This window comes from Lathamus discolor, chromosome 22 (genome assembly GCF_037157495.1).
Source record: "Lathamus discolor isolate bLatDis1 chromosome 22, bLatDis1.hap1, whole genome shotgun sequence".
Classification (NCBI taxonomy): domain Eukaryota; kingdom Metazoa; phylum Chordata; class Aves; order Psittaciformes; family Psittacidae; genus Lathamus; species Lathamus discolor.
Window position 1 is genome coordinate 2,616,223 of NC_088905.1, and position 16,139 is coordinate 2,632,361.

General features: G+C 40.4%; 1 protein-coding gene across 5 annotated transcripts in view; it reads left to right on the plus strand.

Moving 5' to 3' along the window:
* The first annotated feature begins 3,646 nt into the window (after window positions 1–3,646).
* Window positions 3,647–16,139, plus strand: part of KCNU1 (potassium calcium-activated channel subfamily U member 1) — a 48,117-nt gene continuing 35,624 nt past the window's right edge. For all 5 annotated transcript variants that reach the window (XR_010608138.1, XM_065659300.1, XM_065659296.1 and 2 more), the window contains exon 1: window positions 3,647–3,744. The gene's annotated coding sequence lies outside the window, so the exon portion shown is untranslated. The remainder of the gene's footprint in view (window positions 3,745–16,139) is intronic.

Consider the following 16,139-nt stretch of genomic DNA (forward strand, 5'->3'; position numbering starts at 1 on the left):
AGAACTGTTCGGTGTCTTGAACTTCACAGTAATGACTTTCCAAGATGCCAGTCAAGAGTAGCAATTAGGTCCCCCAAAGCCCAGTCTGCAGTGCAGAACTCTTACCTGTTAAGTTCTGCATACATCCTTGCATCTTTTTCACCACTGTTTGAAATGTACAGGCAATATCTCCCTAGATACATTTGGAGCTTGGCCCTCCCAAATTTATTCCAGAAGTAGCACTTAAGCAGCTGTGGCTGTTGTTTGGTAGCAGATAAGCAGAGGATTTCCTTTTCAGGGAGTGTCAATCCAACACCTTTCTGCCAGCATTATGTTCACTTTAATTAAAGTACAAAGCTCCGACAAACTCTTAACAATGGAAGCACTTGCAGGCAACTCTACTATTAAGTGAAAAACGTTCACATGTCTCTACTGTTAATTATTATTACTACTATTAAATATTCAGTGCAGGGAGCGCATTTACAGTAGTGCTCTGTACTCTGCATCAGTCTGCAATTAAATTCCAAGAATAAGCACTACTACAGTGAAGATAAACTGTGTACACCCCCAGTCTTTGCATCAATCCCTTCATGTCCCACCACAAAGTGACACTCTAAGGTGTTCAAATACTGCTATCTTCAAAGCACATTAGCATCTCAAAGCCAGGTTTATGTCTCTGAAATCAGCTCTTCCAATTTCAGCAACTCTAATGGAACACTTATGTAAATGTTCAGCCAAAGAATGCGCCTAAAGTTATGACCGGCCCCACAGATTCTGTTGGTTCATAGCATAGTGCGCCCATTTTGGCTAAATCAGTTTGCAGGTTTGGGATGTCTGTTCTGAATTTATTTTTCTTGATAAAATAGCATTGCTAAGAGAATGTCTGCAGTTGGTAAAATGCAGTCACAGCCATGCTGTCATCTTAACTTGCAAGTTCTTGCAAATAGTATAACATCTCCGTGCATTTTAATGTGAAGTCCCCATCTCTAAAACAAAAGAATCTCAACTGGGACTTGAAAAACACCAGCTGTAAGCTAGAAAGTAAAGCATATTTGGAAATGTAGTACTCTGCTTCTCTTTCCTAACTGCATTTCATTTTCTAACAGCTAGAGCTGAGGAACAGCAGATGCCAGCTTGTCCTAAGTTCCCTGCACAGACTTGTGCTCCGTGGCTGAGACCTGCTGTGTGCCAAATTAAAACACAGCATCCTCAAAATTAAACTTTGACAACCGTGAATGGGGGTCTGTTTTGGTCTTTGCTCCTCTGGATATCCACACTTAGATGTGCTTTGGATCAAATTTGGTAGTCTGTGTTTCCCTCCTATTTCCCAAGCACCTTATTTGAAAAGCCCTCCCTGGATTCCAGTGAAGAAGGATTAGAAAGCCTGATAAGGCACAGCATCTAAAATAACACAATCTGCAGAGAGATTAGGAATCAAAGAAATTAAATTGTCAGTAATCTCAAAATCTTATTTTCTTTCCTGTGGCCCCAAAGAATTTTGTAAATAAAAGTTCCATATGAAAAGGAAAGGTTGCGTGTTGTTTTCCTGTAGCAGCACAGCAGTAAGTTAGGGCGTGGGGGGCTGTATTTCAACTACCCCCATTCAAATTGGCAAAACTTGTCTGACTAAAGTTGGTTCTTCTCTTGACGCCTGTGTAAATCACATGAAACTGTACCCATTTGCCTTTATATGTCAGGGAAAAAGCAGGAAGCTATAGTAACTGACTGACGCATAAGAAGTGACTCCCCTTATTTCAGTATTTAAGGATAAAAGGTTAACCAGTGATCTAGCTATGAAACCTAGAAAAAGCCTTCCTCTCTGACTGATAAATGGGTTTGCTGGGTGGAAACGCATACCTCTCTACAGCAGGCTGACGAGCCAGCCTGGCCTATTCAGCTGGACTTATGACTGCAGTCTGAATGCTACACCTACTTAGATTTTTATTTCCTGGTGGGTAATCCTCGTTCAAAGTATGGAAGAGTCTGAGGAGTTGCTTCAAGAGCAGTTATCTGGACATAGATCATTTAAATGCTGGTATGTGAAGTGTTTCGTTAGCTCTTTGGACTAAAGTCTAGCTAGTATCCTGCTCTGTGCCACCCTGCAGAATAGGCACCTCACAAGCACCCCAAGACCATTCTCTGGTGCTGTGTCAATAACCCAGAATTCACAAGGCTTTAATAAAAGAAACTGAAAGGGAGGAGCACAGAAGTGATGGATGAATACCTCAAGGGATCCAGTTGACAGCAGAAGTGCCACATTTCTAGGGACAGCAAATGTATATTCCAGCCTCACATGGGGGTAACAAGTTTTCACAAGTATTGTATAAGAAAAGAAGAGGAGGAAGCCAATCTTGTACCCCTTGAAATTAAGATTAAACAGTCTGAATGAAGCAGCTTGTGGGAGCCTACATGGAACAGTGCTATGAAAAAAAAAGTATCCAGAAGCAGGCAAATGATCTATTTATTAACGCTCATGTTGGCACTAGCTGAAGTGCTATATTGTGAATATTCTGTAATTTGTAATAACTGGAAAAGAAAAAAACCTCAGAAGCCAACTCTCAGCTCTGCTGTTTCTATGCCCTTATATATAATGCTATAGAAATTTGGTCCCTTTTTTATTTATAACAAGCATTAAGTGAAGAGCCTTGAATAAAAAGTGAGGGAATAATAGGAGAACCATTGCCATCATAAAAAATTAAAAGTGGAAGAGCTCAGAATAGATGAGCAAGCAATTTTTTTAATAAAAGAAGGACCAGAGGTACCTTTTTGGGGAATATCTGTTGAGCTGCTTTTCACAGTGAGTTAGTGGTACAAGTCTGTCACCCCTTGGTGAAAAAAAAAAAAACCTTGATGACTCTTCTTTTAACAGCATATTTGCCTTTCTATTATGTTATCTGCCCACATTCACCCACACAAACTGACTAAAAGCTTCCTCAGGTAGATTTCCCTTTTTTTCTCCTTTTGTTCCCTGTTCAACTGCAGTGTGATACATTTAACTTAACACTAATTTCCAAACTGCCGTAAGTAGAAAGAAGATAGGTCTTTGACAATAACATGCAATCTCCAGCAAACCCAGAAAATACATTGAAAACCCAAAGCCAAGAACCTTTCAAATGACCGGGAGCAGAGAAGCTGAGAAAATACGTTCTGATCTCAAACACCTCTTCAGCAAAAATCTTTGAGGAAAAGAAAATGCTGAACTGTAAATACAGCTTCTGCAAACAACTGCTGCTATCAGACAAATGTGCTTCAGCATAGGATGATTGAAATCTACAATTATTGTTTAACTAAAGTAATTACTTCATTAACTTGGAAAATAAAGGGCCTGCTACGTAAGAAAAAGTTGCTACTTATTAAAGGTGTTTCTTCCTAATCCTTCTTTACATTAACTGAAAATTTTGATGTATTTTGCTTTTTAAAAAGGTTTAGTTTTGTAGAGCCTGGTGCTTTATAAAGAAATGAGAAAAAGAAAGAAAACCTATTAAGCAAAAAATGTAAGCCCAGCAATATAATTCTTATCTCCCAGGCTCTAAATAAAGCAGGGCTTTCACCCTCTGGCTTATTTGACCTGGGCCTCCACCCACAGGCCCCTCCCTGCTGGCTCAGGAGCACCATATAAGCTCAGTCCTGGAGGCAACTCAATTTTGTAGCTTTGTTTCTTGTATAGGTTGTGCTGTATGGAGGAAACTCATTAGTCCTGTTCTTGAGTTGTTGCTTTGGGTTAATGCTTGCTGAGTTGTGGCTGGATCTTCTCTAGTATTATGGGTCTGTATCCTGTTGATTTTCTAATTTTTATGTGTGTTATGCTTAATTATTTTTTATTTCTTGCTTGGTGCTGCTCTTGTAGTTCTAGGGGATTCTGAAAGACAATGGAGACTTTCCATAGTGGAAATTGCTTTATTTGAGGTGGAGAACTGTGTTGCTAACCCATGTAAGTTAACTTGTAAAAACTTTCCAAATGATCTGTCCTTCTCTTTGTCTTATTTTTCCCCTCTTAGTGCCAGTCCGTAAAGTAACTGGAGCAATGAGTTTCATCTGGCCAAGACTTGATAGTCCATTATTCCGTGTATGTAAATGGAGCCCTTCTGCTACATGTGCAATTATCATCTTTTCACACTAGTTTATAGATTGTGTTCTGCCATACTGTTAATTTTTCTGTGTTGCCTAATTAATTAAACCAAATATTGTATCCCTTTGCTGTTATTTATTTTAGGGCTTGGATTCTGTTTGAAATCAGAGCTAAAATACCTGGATCCTATTTTCAGCTCCATTATTATGCTTCTTAAGTTCAGGAGGGCTATTTTTTCTGTATGCCTCTTTCCCCCCTCATCTGTCCAGTTGCTGAATATAATGAATGCTTGAGAGAAGGAAAGCTTTCCCTGCCCTGTATAGCACTTGATGTATTAGCTGTTTGAGCATTCTTAATACATTTTCTGTGGAGACTTTGCTACAGCTTTAAAGTAAGAAGGCTCAAATAATTAAAATAAGGCATTACAACACTAGTGAGACTTGAGGTTTTGTGGTAGAAAGCTAGTATGGGACTTGACTATGCTCATGAGATCTCCTAATCACTTTCCCAGATTCTGGGGTGGGGTGAAATGGTATATTCATATTCAGGCACTCACTCAAGCTTTACATTTGTCTTCCAATAAAGGCTGAATTTCAGAGCCTTCCACAACATGCAATTACAGAAAAACAGAACTGAGAGGAATCTCTTGAGGTCATATGTTCAAAGGCAGTATCAGTAAGACTTAACACTCCTCACATGTTTTTCTAATCTCTCTTTAAAAATCTCCAGTGGATAGGGATCCAACAGATTAAGTATTACTCCCTGGATATTGTATTCTGCTTTTTCATTAGGAAATGATTCCTGAAGTTTTTATCTTTACAAGCTTTAGCTGCTTCTCTAATTAATATTTCACTGTTGGCTTCTCAGTGTTTGGCAAGAAAGGGGCTGAAAGGGTTGTCTCTGCTTCATGACTTCTCTAATAAGTAGGAGAGTGACTCATGCACATATTTGTGTGTTTTGTTAGTCATGTTCTTCTGCAGTAAACTAGAGCTTTAATAGTAATAATGCCTGAAGTTGAAAAAGTAGCTTTTTAAGCTCCTCCATAAAGAAGGAATTGGCCCCTATGACGCTTGTAGTTGATGGATTGCTTTGTGAGGTGTGATGGATGTGTGCTGGACTACTGGCCTTCAACACAGTTGCCTTCTGACTGAGGCAGTACTTTGATAGCTTCCTAAGCAAGCTATGCATCTGTTTGCGTACATGAGTCATCTTGCTCTCTTCAGTAGTTCTTACACTACACTACTGCTCTGTAGCAGAAGCTCCATGGAGGAAGAGGAAGAGCTGCTTTCCCAGTTAATGTGAGCAGTTCATTATTTGCCCCTGGTTTCCTTTCTTCCCTGATGGCTTTTCTGGTTGTAGTTTTTCTCTGGCCCATTACTACCTAAGACCACCTTGTGACTTCATCACACACAGGTTTTTTTTCCTCTGTGGACTTTAACAAATAAGTCTTCATCATGTTTTTGTTGCTTCCTCTTAGATAACAAAGTGCAAGTCCCTAGTTGTTGTAATTATTAGTATATTCCTGAAGAAAATTACAACAGTCTACATCAAAGGGCTCTCTGCAGAAATTTACACAGTAGGCAACCAATTTCTCTTTAAATAAAAGGCACTTGGAACAGTCAGGAGCATAAAATGAGAGAAGGGAGAGGGAACAAACAGGATTTTGAGGAACAGCAAGATGATTTGCAGTGGTCAGGAATATAGTCATGTTGAATTATTTGGGTAATTAGTCTTCTTCAGCAAATTGGAGCAAATTGTGATACAGTGCCAAGGTTGTATAGCATGCTGGAGGGAGAGTTGGAGTCCTTTTTTTATCTGGGTGCTACCCAGTTTGGAATAATACTAGTCTTAGATTGACTGTTCTGCCAGCAGGTTAAGAAAAGGTGATTTATAATCTACTCCCATTACTACTGCCGTTTTATGTGGCTGTATCAGGTGGAACAAACATCTCCTATTCTGCTAGCTTTCCTTTCATGAGGGCATCTAGAGTATTTTCAAAAGATAATGGTGATGACTGGTTAGACCCTGACCTCTTTCTGATCCCTGATAGACAAAAAGCTTCATTATGTAATAGATACACTTCTGATTTTTGAGGGGGAAGGATTTAACGGGCAACTTGTAGAACTGTCTATTACTGTGCATGCTTATTATCTATCCGTGTGATGCATTTATAGTGCACTGGTATTAGGGTACTGTAATATCAAGCCCTTGTTTCACAGGGAAGTGCGGTCTGTTGTGTGTTCCCAGCAGAGGGCTGTTACTTACCTGATTTGCATCACAGTATTACTTGGTGGATACCCTAACAAAGACAAGAGTGAGGTGTATTAGAGGTAAGGTACAAGAAACTATGTAGACAGTCTTAGAGGAGGGTAGTTGAGAATAAGCTTCTGACTTTGTAACCCTGAGTTACTGATCATGAACATGAAGTTTATGACAAGATTCTTGTGTTTAACCATTTGTTATATCTGAATGCTTTTAGTGTGACTGTTTTCACAGCCCCATCAGGGAGATCGCTTTCAAGATGAAGGTAGCCTGATGTGGTTTACTGTGAACCAACTTGCTTTCACATGCTGTAATGCCAGAGCAGTTTCAGTGGTCTCATACTGGTCAGTTGCCAGAGATGAGGTGCTGAGAAGCAGAGAAAAATCTTGCAGCAGTCTATAAAAATGCTATTTGCAAAGGGAGTTAAACCTGTTCTGCAGTGATGGTTGCTTTTCTGTTCACAGCTGTTATGTTTAAAAAGTTGCTAGGCAGCACAAAGATAAAGCACTTGGCATAATGCTTTTAGCAAATCTATGATTTTATGGTAAACCATATGGAACTGGTTCTAGTCATTGCTTTCTCTGCAACTAGGTGTGCTATAGTAAGAGATTGAGAATCATTGTGGTGAAGGATAAAAGCCAAGACAATAGTGAACTTTCCTGCTAAGTATGGTTTTATCATTCAGCTTTCTTTGCTGGCTCGTTGCAACAGGAACATATTTATCTCCAACCAGTAATGCAGATAAGGAAAGCAGAAGGTAGCTCTAATGAAGAAAAATTTCTTTACAGGATTCATTTAAACTTAATTATGACAATTTCATTTTGTCAGTGAAATTATTATTGCTCACTGTTATGCTATCTGTAAGACAGCAGTGTAGATTAGACTTCTTGTTAGATAATGGGTTTAATGACACAGATTGTCCTGTTGGTAAAGCAAGTGAAGGCAATAACATAACCTTTTGGGGTTAATGTGCCACCTGGAGCAGGTCCAGATTCTGTATGATGGCTTCAGAGCACCAGGGTAGCAAAATGCAAATAACTATTCTACCAGTGTTTCATCTGCAGATGGACTCAGCTTTGGGTAGATACATAGTCAGATAGAAGCAGTTGCAGACAAAGTAGAGAAGGGATGAATAATAGACTATTAACCCAGGGTTGCTGAGGATTTTAGATTTGGTGCCATAAAGTACAGAGTTGCTAAGTCTGAGCTCTTTGCTGTCTTCAGATTCTTGGTCATCTGGTAAGAAATGTGATATTCTCAAGCTGATTTGCAGTATGAATGATGGTTAAATTCAGAACTCCCCTTTTGTGCACATGCTTCCTAAAGTGCTTGAACAGCCTAAAGCACTGCAATGAAACCTTTTTCTAGTTTTTATTCTCTTCCAGCTAAACAAACCCTTGTAAATGCAGTGTCTGTTCTCTTGTCTCACTTTATCAAACTGTATTAACTGAATCAAACTAGAAAAATCAAGGGAAAGTCCAATTTTTCAGACTTCATTAGCAGGTGAAAAGGAAGGGGGGGGAACCCAGCCAGCAGGTGAGAAGCTAATTAGGAGCAGTGCTAAGGAATTGCTGTTTGACTCTGAAGCTTATGGGGTAGTTTAAAGCTTTTTATTGGCACTATAAAAGTTTGTGTCCTGGCAAGTCTTCCAAATCCCTGGGTAACTGTGAGCCAGGTTGCTGTCAGCTGGGGTGTTCCTGACTGCAGGGATGCTAAAGATGCTGAGCAACACTTGTTAAGTCCTGTGTTTCATTTAGTCTTTTAAGAGATTTTTGCGGGGAGGGATTGGTCAGGATTGCACTGCTTCAGTAAAAGTGCTTGGACAATATATTCTAGCTCTAGCTAGAGTGCTGCACTGTTTGGAACAGTAGAAGATAAAGAGCTCTGAAGATGTAAAACCATGTACAAGCAATGCAAATTGGGAAGCTTTTTGTATTTGCAACAGATAATAAAAAGAAATGGCCGGCTCTGGAAGAAATGTTCCTGATGGAGTGAAATCTGAGCTGCAGGGATAGTTACCCCTTCATCATTTTTTTTTTGGTGAACTTCCACCAACAGATGTAATTTCTCCTAGTTCAGCACTTTCCCTTAAGCTAATCTAGTACTAGGCTTCCTAAACTTGCCATGCTGTGCAAAATCATGTCACTCTCTTTTGGGTGCTGTGTGCTTATGACATTATTGGTTAAAGTTTTTTATTGCCAAAAGGACTGAATACCCGCAACTAAGAATCAAGAAACAGGCAAACCTGTTGTGCATTTCCTTTACAGAAAATGTCTTTTTTTTTTTTCTTTTTAGTATACAGAGAATGTGGAGGTTTCTTATGGGGAAAATAGATCTTTGTGTGTTGTGACTTCTGACTAACTGTAGGTTTGCATCAAGAAGAGACTATTACAAACCAGCTGTTTGACATTCACTGCACTTTGTTGTCCCTCTTCTGCACAGTTGCTTGTAGATGCATTGCACCCCTGATAACTTTGCCCAGTGTGCTGTCTGCATCTGCCACTACCATGCTCCTTCTGATGATTCTGCACATGTTCAGTTAGATTTTAATGCTTCTGTTGTGGATTTCTCCAGAACTGAGTGCCATTCAGTTTCCAGCTAGAGCATTTGCACTTTTTCCAAAGATTCTCTCCAGTATCCACACTCCCACTCCTAAAATTCCTGCAGCCTCTTTGACCTATACTTCCTGCATGGGAGGTACCATAAGCATGGGCCTGTGAGAGGGTTAATGAACCCAGCAAAGTTAACAAGGGATGGGCAATAAATGGTTCCAGCTGTGTATAATTAACTGTAATCCTGTGAAGTAAATGACTTTTATTGGCAAGCATGTCATAACTTCATTACAAGTCCTATTTACAGCCCTCTCACATGGAATGAGCACTTGTGGAGTCTGCGTTTTAATGAGTGCTCATTTTCACCTTGTTCCAATTATTTCCCACCCACCCCTCCCTCTGTGTGGGGACTGTGGAGATGAAATACAATGGGAGTGTAATTAAGGCTGGCACAGATTCTTTTAGGAAATGTTTTTCTGTTCCAGAACAATCATTTCTATTGCTTACTACTAATGATACTTTAATGCTTAAAATATATAATTTTCTTTGGTCCATAAAGCATTATTTAAATAACAGTTATTAAAGGAGGACTCTCTGTGAAAGATTTCCCAAAGCCTGAACCCCTAGTAGCTGGGCACCTGAGCTGCTGTGGCTAATGAGGCATGGTGACCCGACCACAGCAGTGTACACAAAGGGAAATTAGTATCACTTAAAAGAGGGAATTTGCAGTTTACCTTAATTACACCTGTGAGCTGTGAGGACCAGTGGAAAGCCCCTACACCAGCCAAAGAAAGGGCCTTTTCTCCTCGTGCAGGGAATTGCTGGCTTTAGCCCTGTGCTGCCTCCTGTCCTCCTGCTGTTGGCTCATGTAGACATGCAGTAAAAATGAGCTGTGAATTGGGAAGTTCTTGAAGCGCTTGTACATATACCAGGGAGGTACTTATAGAAAAGTAGCTACCACAGCAGGAAGTCCAGATTAAATTTTTCTTCTAATCAAGGGTTGCGCAAGACTGGAGATGTGTTTGAAGAAGAGGTGGTCAGACACAGGCTCCGTTGTAGACATTGAAGTCCCTAGCCTCTAAAAGCAGGTTTGCAGTAAGCTACATCAATCTGGGACATGACTCAAGCATTTTCTTAATTTACCGATTTACTGTTTGCTTTAACTTTAGAACAAATGGGGCTTTTTGCCAGGCTGTTTGTAAAATTGTGTTCTCCAGGCCAGATCCTGATCTTATTTTTTTTTTTTTTGTTGTCTAGACAATTTCCCATGTACACTAAGTTTAAGGAGACTTTTTTTCCAGCACCAGTTATCTTGTCATAGTTATTGCCTGACACAAATCAGATTTACTAGCCCTGGATAATGCTGTATGTGGCCTCAGTACAGCTCAGTGAAAGTTTGTGATCAGGTTTTCTGTAGGCTCTACCCACTGCAGGCATTACCCTACAACCGTAGAGGCTCATTACAGGTTTCGGAGTGGAGACAAAATGCTGCCTGTTGTAGTAGCCAGGCAGTCTTTGGTAAGAAGGCGGATGTACTTGCCTGACAAATAGGCTAACAGTTAATATCCCTTGGGATCTGCTCAAGGGTTCAGAATGAAGTAAGGGTTATGGGAGATTAATTACAGGGCACTGTGGAAGTGACATGGTTAGAACCACATGATAAATACAGTGCATCTCGTGGAACAGTGTGACAGTGGTGCAGTTGTTCTCACCAAACACATGCATTACACTCGCTACTAAGAAAATGAATTGGAAATTTAAGATCAAGGACTAGTTCCTTTACAGGTATAAATCAGCTGAGCAATTGCAACTGATGGCTAAGAATTTGAACCAGGTATTTATGAATGTCCCTTTATAAATGAAGGGAAAGCTGATAAAACTGCTAGCACAGTTTGGTTTTGACCTAGGTGTGAGTGTAAATGAGGCACTGGTAAGATAGCAGTGGCACTGCTCGTCTGCTTGGAAGCACTGACTGTGCCTGTCAAAGAAAACCACCTTCATGCCATGCAGCCACTTACTCATCCCCTTCCACTTAAGGGGACAGTAGTGAGGCTAGTTATTTTTTATATGAAAAGCCTAATTAGACAAGTTGTGTCTGTAGGTGCTGACAGCAGTTGTAACTGACCAATGAAGACTAACAAAGTGTAGTTAAATAGAGTACCTGCTCTAGCAGAATGGGTACCCTAGCTTCATTATTCAGCTCTTGCCTCACCTTAATACTCACAAGCCTACGAACTGTTAGCTGTTTATGTGACTTTTAGACAAATAAAAGGCTGCTGTATCAAAGCAAAAAGATCAGATGGGTCATGTTTAGATTTTAACAGCTTATCTAAAAAAGCAATAGCTCTGTAAAGTCTTTAAGGATGTGAGGGCTGTCCTAAAACACTGTCAGTGTAGATTATCATCTGTATTAGTGATGCACCAATACTTCTAATGAGGTGCTTCAGAGCCAAGTGACACACCTCCCTGTGGTATACATCTTCTAATCCAAGTAGCCAAGGTAACTGCTTACCCTGTCTTGGCAGCCTGTGCTTTGGCTTCACAATAGGTAGATAGCAGTTGCCCAGCTGTGACAGCATAGGCAGCTGCCATTGCATTTATCTGTCTTTGTGTAGTGGTTTCTGCCATCTGTAGAGCTCTGTGCTGACTGTGGCTCTCTCCTTGTGCTAACTTTTGCACTAGTGAAACCGGGTTGTGGTTGTCCTTACCACAGTGCCATCAAAGCAGTGTGTGTGTAGCACAAGTGACTTGCCTGAGGTTATACAAAAAGTCTGAGGAAGAGCAGGAAGCCAAGCTCACAGGTGTTTTTTTTTTGCCTGGTATTTTTTGTGCAGGAGGCTTTGGCTTCTCTCATTTATTTCTGTCTGTGAATCAGTGTCCTGAGCTGAATTATGTGGAGCTCCTGTCCTGTTCTGAACAGAATTATCAAGGTAGCCTTTAACACAGCAAAAATAATTCATGATGACAAATGAAAAATGTACTTTCTAAGAAGTTAAGGCTGAAATCTGACTTTTTGGTAGAGGTTGGCTTCAAACTCAGCACAGGACAGCGCCTAGAGAATGCAGTTTCCATGGTGGGTCGAGAAAGTGGGTCCCGGGAAGTCTTGATGTGACAGAGTATCCATACTGCTGTGCTCTACCATTGAGGAATATTTTCCCATTCTTGTCTTCAGGAGACTGTACAGTAACTACCAAGTGTTATTTTGTAATTAAGATACCCTCCTGCTTCATGAATAACATTGATGATTGTGTGATACAGTAATTGAAGATAGCAATGATTAATTCTGGTGATAAAAGTTGTCCTTGGCACAATTGATTTCACTGCCAGAAATGTACAAACTTCTCAGTGGAAATACTTTCACGTAATTATTGCTATTAGTTTAAGCTTGTTGGAGGAGGAAGGAAATGGAAAAGAAATCAATTAGTTTATATTTATCACTAATCTGTTGTGATCACTTTAATACAGAGGAGTTATGACTCAAGGCATGGCTTTTTTAACTCATGAGCTATTGGAAAAGCTTACAGAAAGTGTAAGAGCTGAAGCAACTGGAGATCAGGAGAGATAATTATAGCTATTGAGCTGTTTGGAGTTTTTATTTCTAATGCCTCTCTGTTCTTAAATCAGCCGTGAATGAGGATGGTGCCAGCAGCCTGGTCATTTGAGTTCCTTGTTCTTAGCTGAGCTTCAGCAGTTACTCTGCTCTTACGCTGGTTCATGCACTTGCTTTAGGCCTGCTGAGGAGGGGTGAGTTTTGGAAAGCCCTCACACTCAGAGCCCTGATTTTTATTATTCAGACAGTGAAAGTTAAATAGTTGGAATTATTGTATGCTGGTTTCTGAAGGTTTAGAAATGGGCTCTTGCTGCAGAAGTTAAACTTATTTGGAGAGTTCAAATTAGTTACATTTGAGTAGAATGACTCTGAAAATTAAAGGAAATCACTCTTGCTGCTCGTATTCTTGGAGCATCTCATGCATTGTTCTATCCTGGTATCATGTGGTTAGAGACCAAGGTAGCACAGGGTGCTCTTGCTCACTCTTAAACTTGATGGGACACGCTTATGAAAGCTTTATCCCATGAATTTTCCTTGCAGCTTTCCAAAGTTACTCACTGAAGTTAGTTAACTTGTGCCTGCATCTTCACTTGAGCTGTTACTGTTGTTACAGAGGGTGTAAGCTTTCAGATAACATTCAAAGTCTATCATGTTACACTTGGGCTAATCGGAAAGAAATGTAAGAGCCCCTCCATGGGATTCTCCTGTTTGATGTCTCCAACTTTTCTCGTTTTTTTCTTAGTTCAACAGTTAACTGATTTGACCATATGAAAACTCATCTCACTTATGGCTGTTTCTGGGATACTGATGATTTAATGGCATAAATTATGCCTTTCTGCTGTCTTTTCCTTTCTAGATTAATTTATGGCTTGGAAGGTGATGAAAGGTTGCCTGAGGGGGAGGTAAGAGTAATTCCTGAGGGTGGAACAGGACCAGTTTCATACAAAACATCGGTAGTAAATCTGACTGTTTTTCTCAAATTGGTATTTTCCTTCACCTGCCTTGGGGATTGTAAGGAAATGCTTCTAAACTTATGTGCTGCTTGGATATTGGCAGCTACAGAAAATTAGCAGCTCATTTTGCTAATGCTCTAAAATTTCTATAGTAACAGAGCCATTACATAGAAACTCCTTTCCCTGCACCCACCCTCCCTACTCAGTAAGAGTGGGAAAAGTCTGATTGGTCTAACTGGGGAAGTAAATGGTGGCAGCCAAAGCTCTAGCAGTGCATGACCTCCGGACTGTAGCAGGCAGCAGTTGTGTGCTGCTGGGCCAGGTATTAAGCTGGTAAATCGTGGATGAATATTCTGTGGGCCGGCTTTTTAAAGAGGTGTCAGGAGCAGGAAGCACACTGCTAGGAAAAGGAGTTTTTATCTGATGGCTGCTGGAGGAAGTATTTGTTAAGAGCTGTAATCAGTGCTGTGGAGACCGGTGCACAGGGGTGCCTTTGTAAGGTTGCTGGTGTGTTGTGGCATGGGACGGAGTGCAGCTGACAAAAACCTGAAAAATTACCTGTTTTTCCCTTGGGTGGTGAGGAACAAACTGTATCTCTGAAATGTGCACTTACGAAGTGAAAACCGATTTTCCAGAAACTGAAACCAGAGAAGAGTTTTCCCATTGTTGCATTCCCTGCAGAAAACTTCCAGACATGCTGGGGCTTGGGAGGGGCAGTGGTCTAGGTGGCTTTTTGAACTGATGAGTGTCTGATCCACTGGCCACAGGCTCTAGACATGTGAACATTAATGCCTGCTTTAGACCAGAGTACAATTGTTTGTGCTGCTAGTGAAGTTCCTCTGAGGTAACCCCCAGAATACCAAAGAGCAGAAGTTAGCTGTGATCTGTGAGATGGCTGAATAGTAGTAAGTGCCATATCTATCTGGACTATCTTGCATCAGCCCTTATTTGCAGATATTAAAAAGAGTACTGGCTGTGTCCACAGGGAAGAATTTCACATTATGCATCTAACTTTGAGCTAAATGTGTTACTAGTATTATTATGTACTTAAGACCACTGTGTATTAGTACACGCACCTGAGGCTGCTGCTGTATTTTTTCCTGAGTGAGTTTTGTTAGTAATCCTTTTAACTACAAGAACATTAAACTGAATCCAATTATTTACTGAGTTGGTGAAATGAGCCCTCTATCCACTTGGTAGTAAAAGAGCCTATAAGGGGTTCAGGTTGTTATTGGCCCTGTCAGAATTTCTTTCCAGAATGCAAATCTATGCTGGTTTTACACACAGATTCTGTGGCTAATCAATGTTTTGTAGGCAATGAGCCAATGCTAAGGCCAAACTGAGCAATGGGAAAAGCAAAGAACGTACGAACTTGATGCTTGGAAGTTCCACTGTCAGTGCAGAGGCTTGGGGTGCAAATATTTTAGGCCTTTACTGAATTAATGTCTGGGCAATCCTGCTGAAATGCATTGGTAAGGACGCAGTGACTACAATAAAGTCTTTCACCACTGAAATGAGAAGTTGTGGCATCAGGGAACTGAAAGTATTTGGGTATGCTGAAGATATTTTTGAGTATTGAAAAGTGATGTTCTGTAAATTGCTGAATACTGGGAGTTTATGGAGTTTATACTCCAGGTGACCCAGGCAAGAGCTGGGATGTCACTTTACAGCAAGTCCAAGCTGGGAACATCAGCCAGGTCTCTGAGTGTAACAAAAATTGAGGATCAGCGGCTATTCTAAAGGAAACTGCAGGGGAATGGGGAGACCAGGATGATGCAGGTGGCCTGTGTGGCTGCAGGATATCCTGCATGACCTTTACTGGCTGGGCTCTCCCAAATTCTGAAAGCTTCAAGACAAAGTTTTATGAACTTGTATTGATAAATTGTTATCATAATGCCAGATATGTCAGCCTGTGCTGTGGACTATCTGCTGTTTTATTAGTGTCCAGATTAGAAAAAAACCCCAACCAATTTCTGATGTTATAGACACATTATATATATGATTAAATTATCGTTATATATATGATTAAATGATGGTTACTGATTTGTAGAATATTAATCATAATCATAAGAGTTATTCTTTTCAATAACAAACCAATGCCAGAGCATACTGATGTATTTCTGGAGGTGTATTACACTGCCATATATGTGGTCACCCCAAGTCTTTTGGTTGTCTGCAGCCCTTATGTGTTGTTTGCTGGACCTGCAGTGACTGTGTGACTATGCTGCCTTGAATGGAAGATTTGTAGTATGATCATGTGCAGAACTTAAAAATGCACCTGATAAGCTTAATGAATGCATCCCAGTTAGAAAGAATGAGTCCTGCTCTAGGGGATTGATTTGGACCAGAAGATCAGGAGCGTAGCTCCTAAGGCAGCTTCCCTTAGGCCTGAAAACGATTTTCCCAGCAATGAAGATTAATCCCTTTTTATTGTATTGATGAAATAACATGATCATAAAGCATAAGAGAACAAGGAGAAGTTGACAAAGTATGTCTTTGATTAATTGCCATATTAGATTGCAGGTTGCTGACTGAGGAAACTTTTTCAATCCTCATTTTTCAGTCTTTAAAACTTTAATGCCCAGGGAAAAGACCAAGAAAAACCAGGTAGTGAAACACTGTGCATAGTTCTGTGCCTGTGAGCCACCTATCAAAGCAGGCTAAAGGACAGCTGGTAACTTGCTGGGAGTTCAATGAGGTGGCAGGACAGAAGGATGATGCAGTGGCTGAAGTGATAAAACAGGGCTTCAGACCTCCCTGCAATTCCTAGCTTC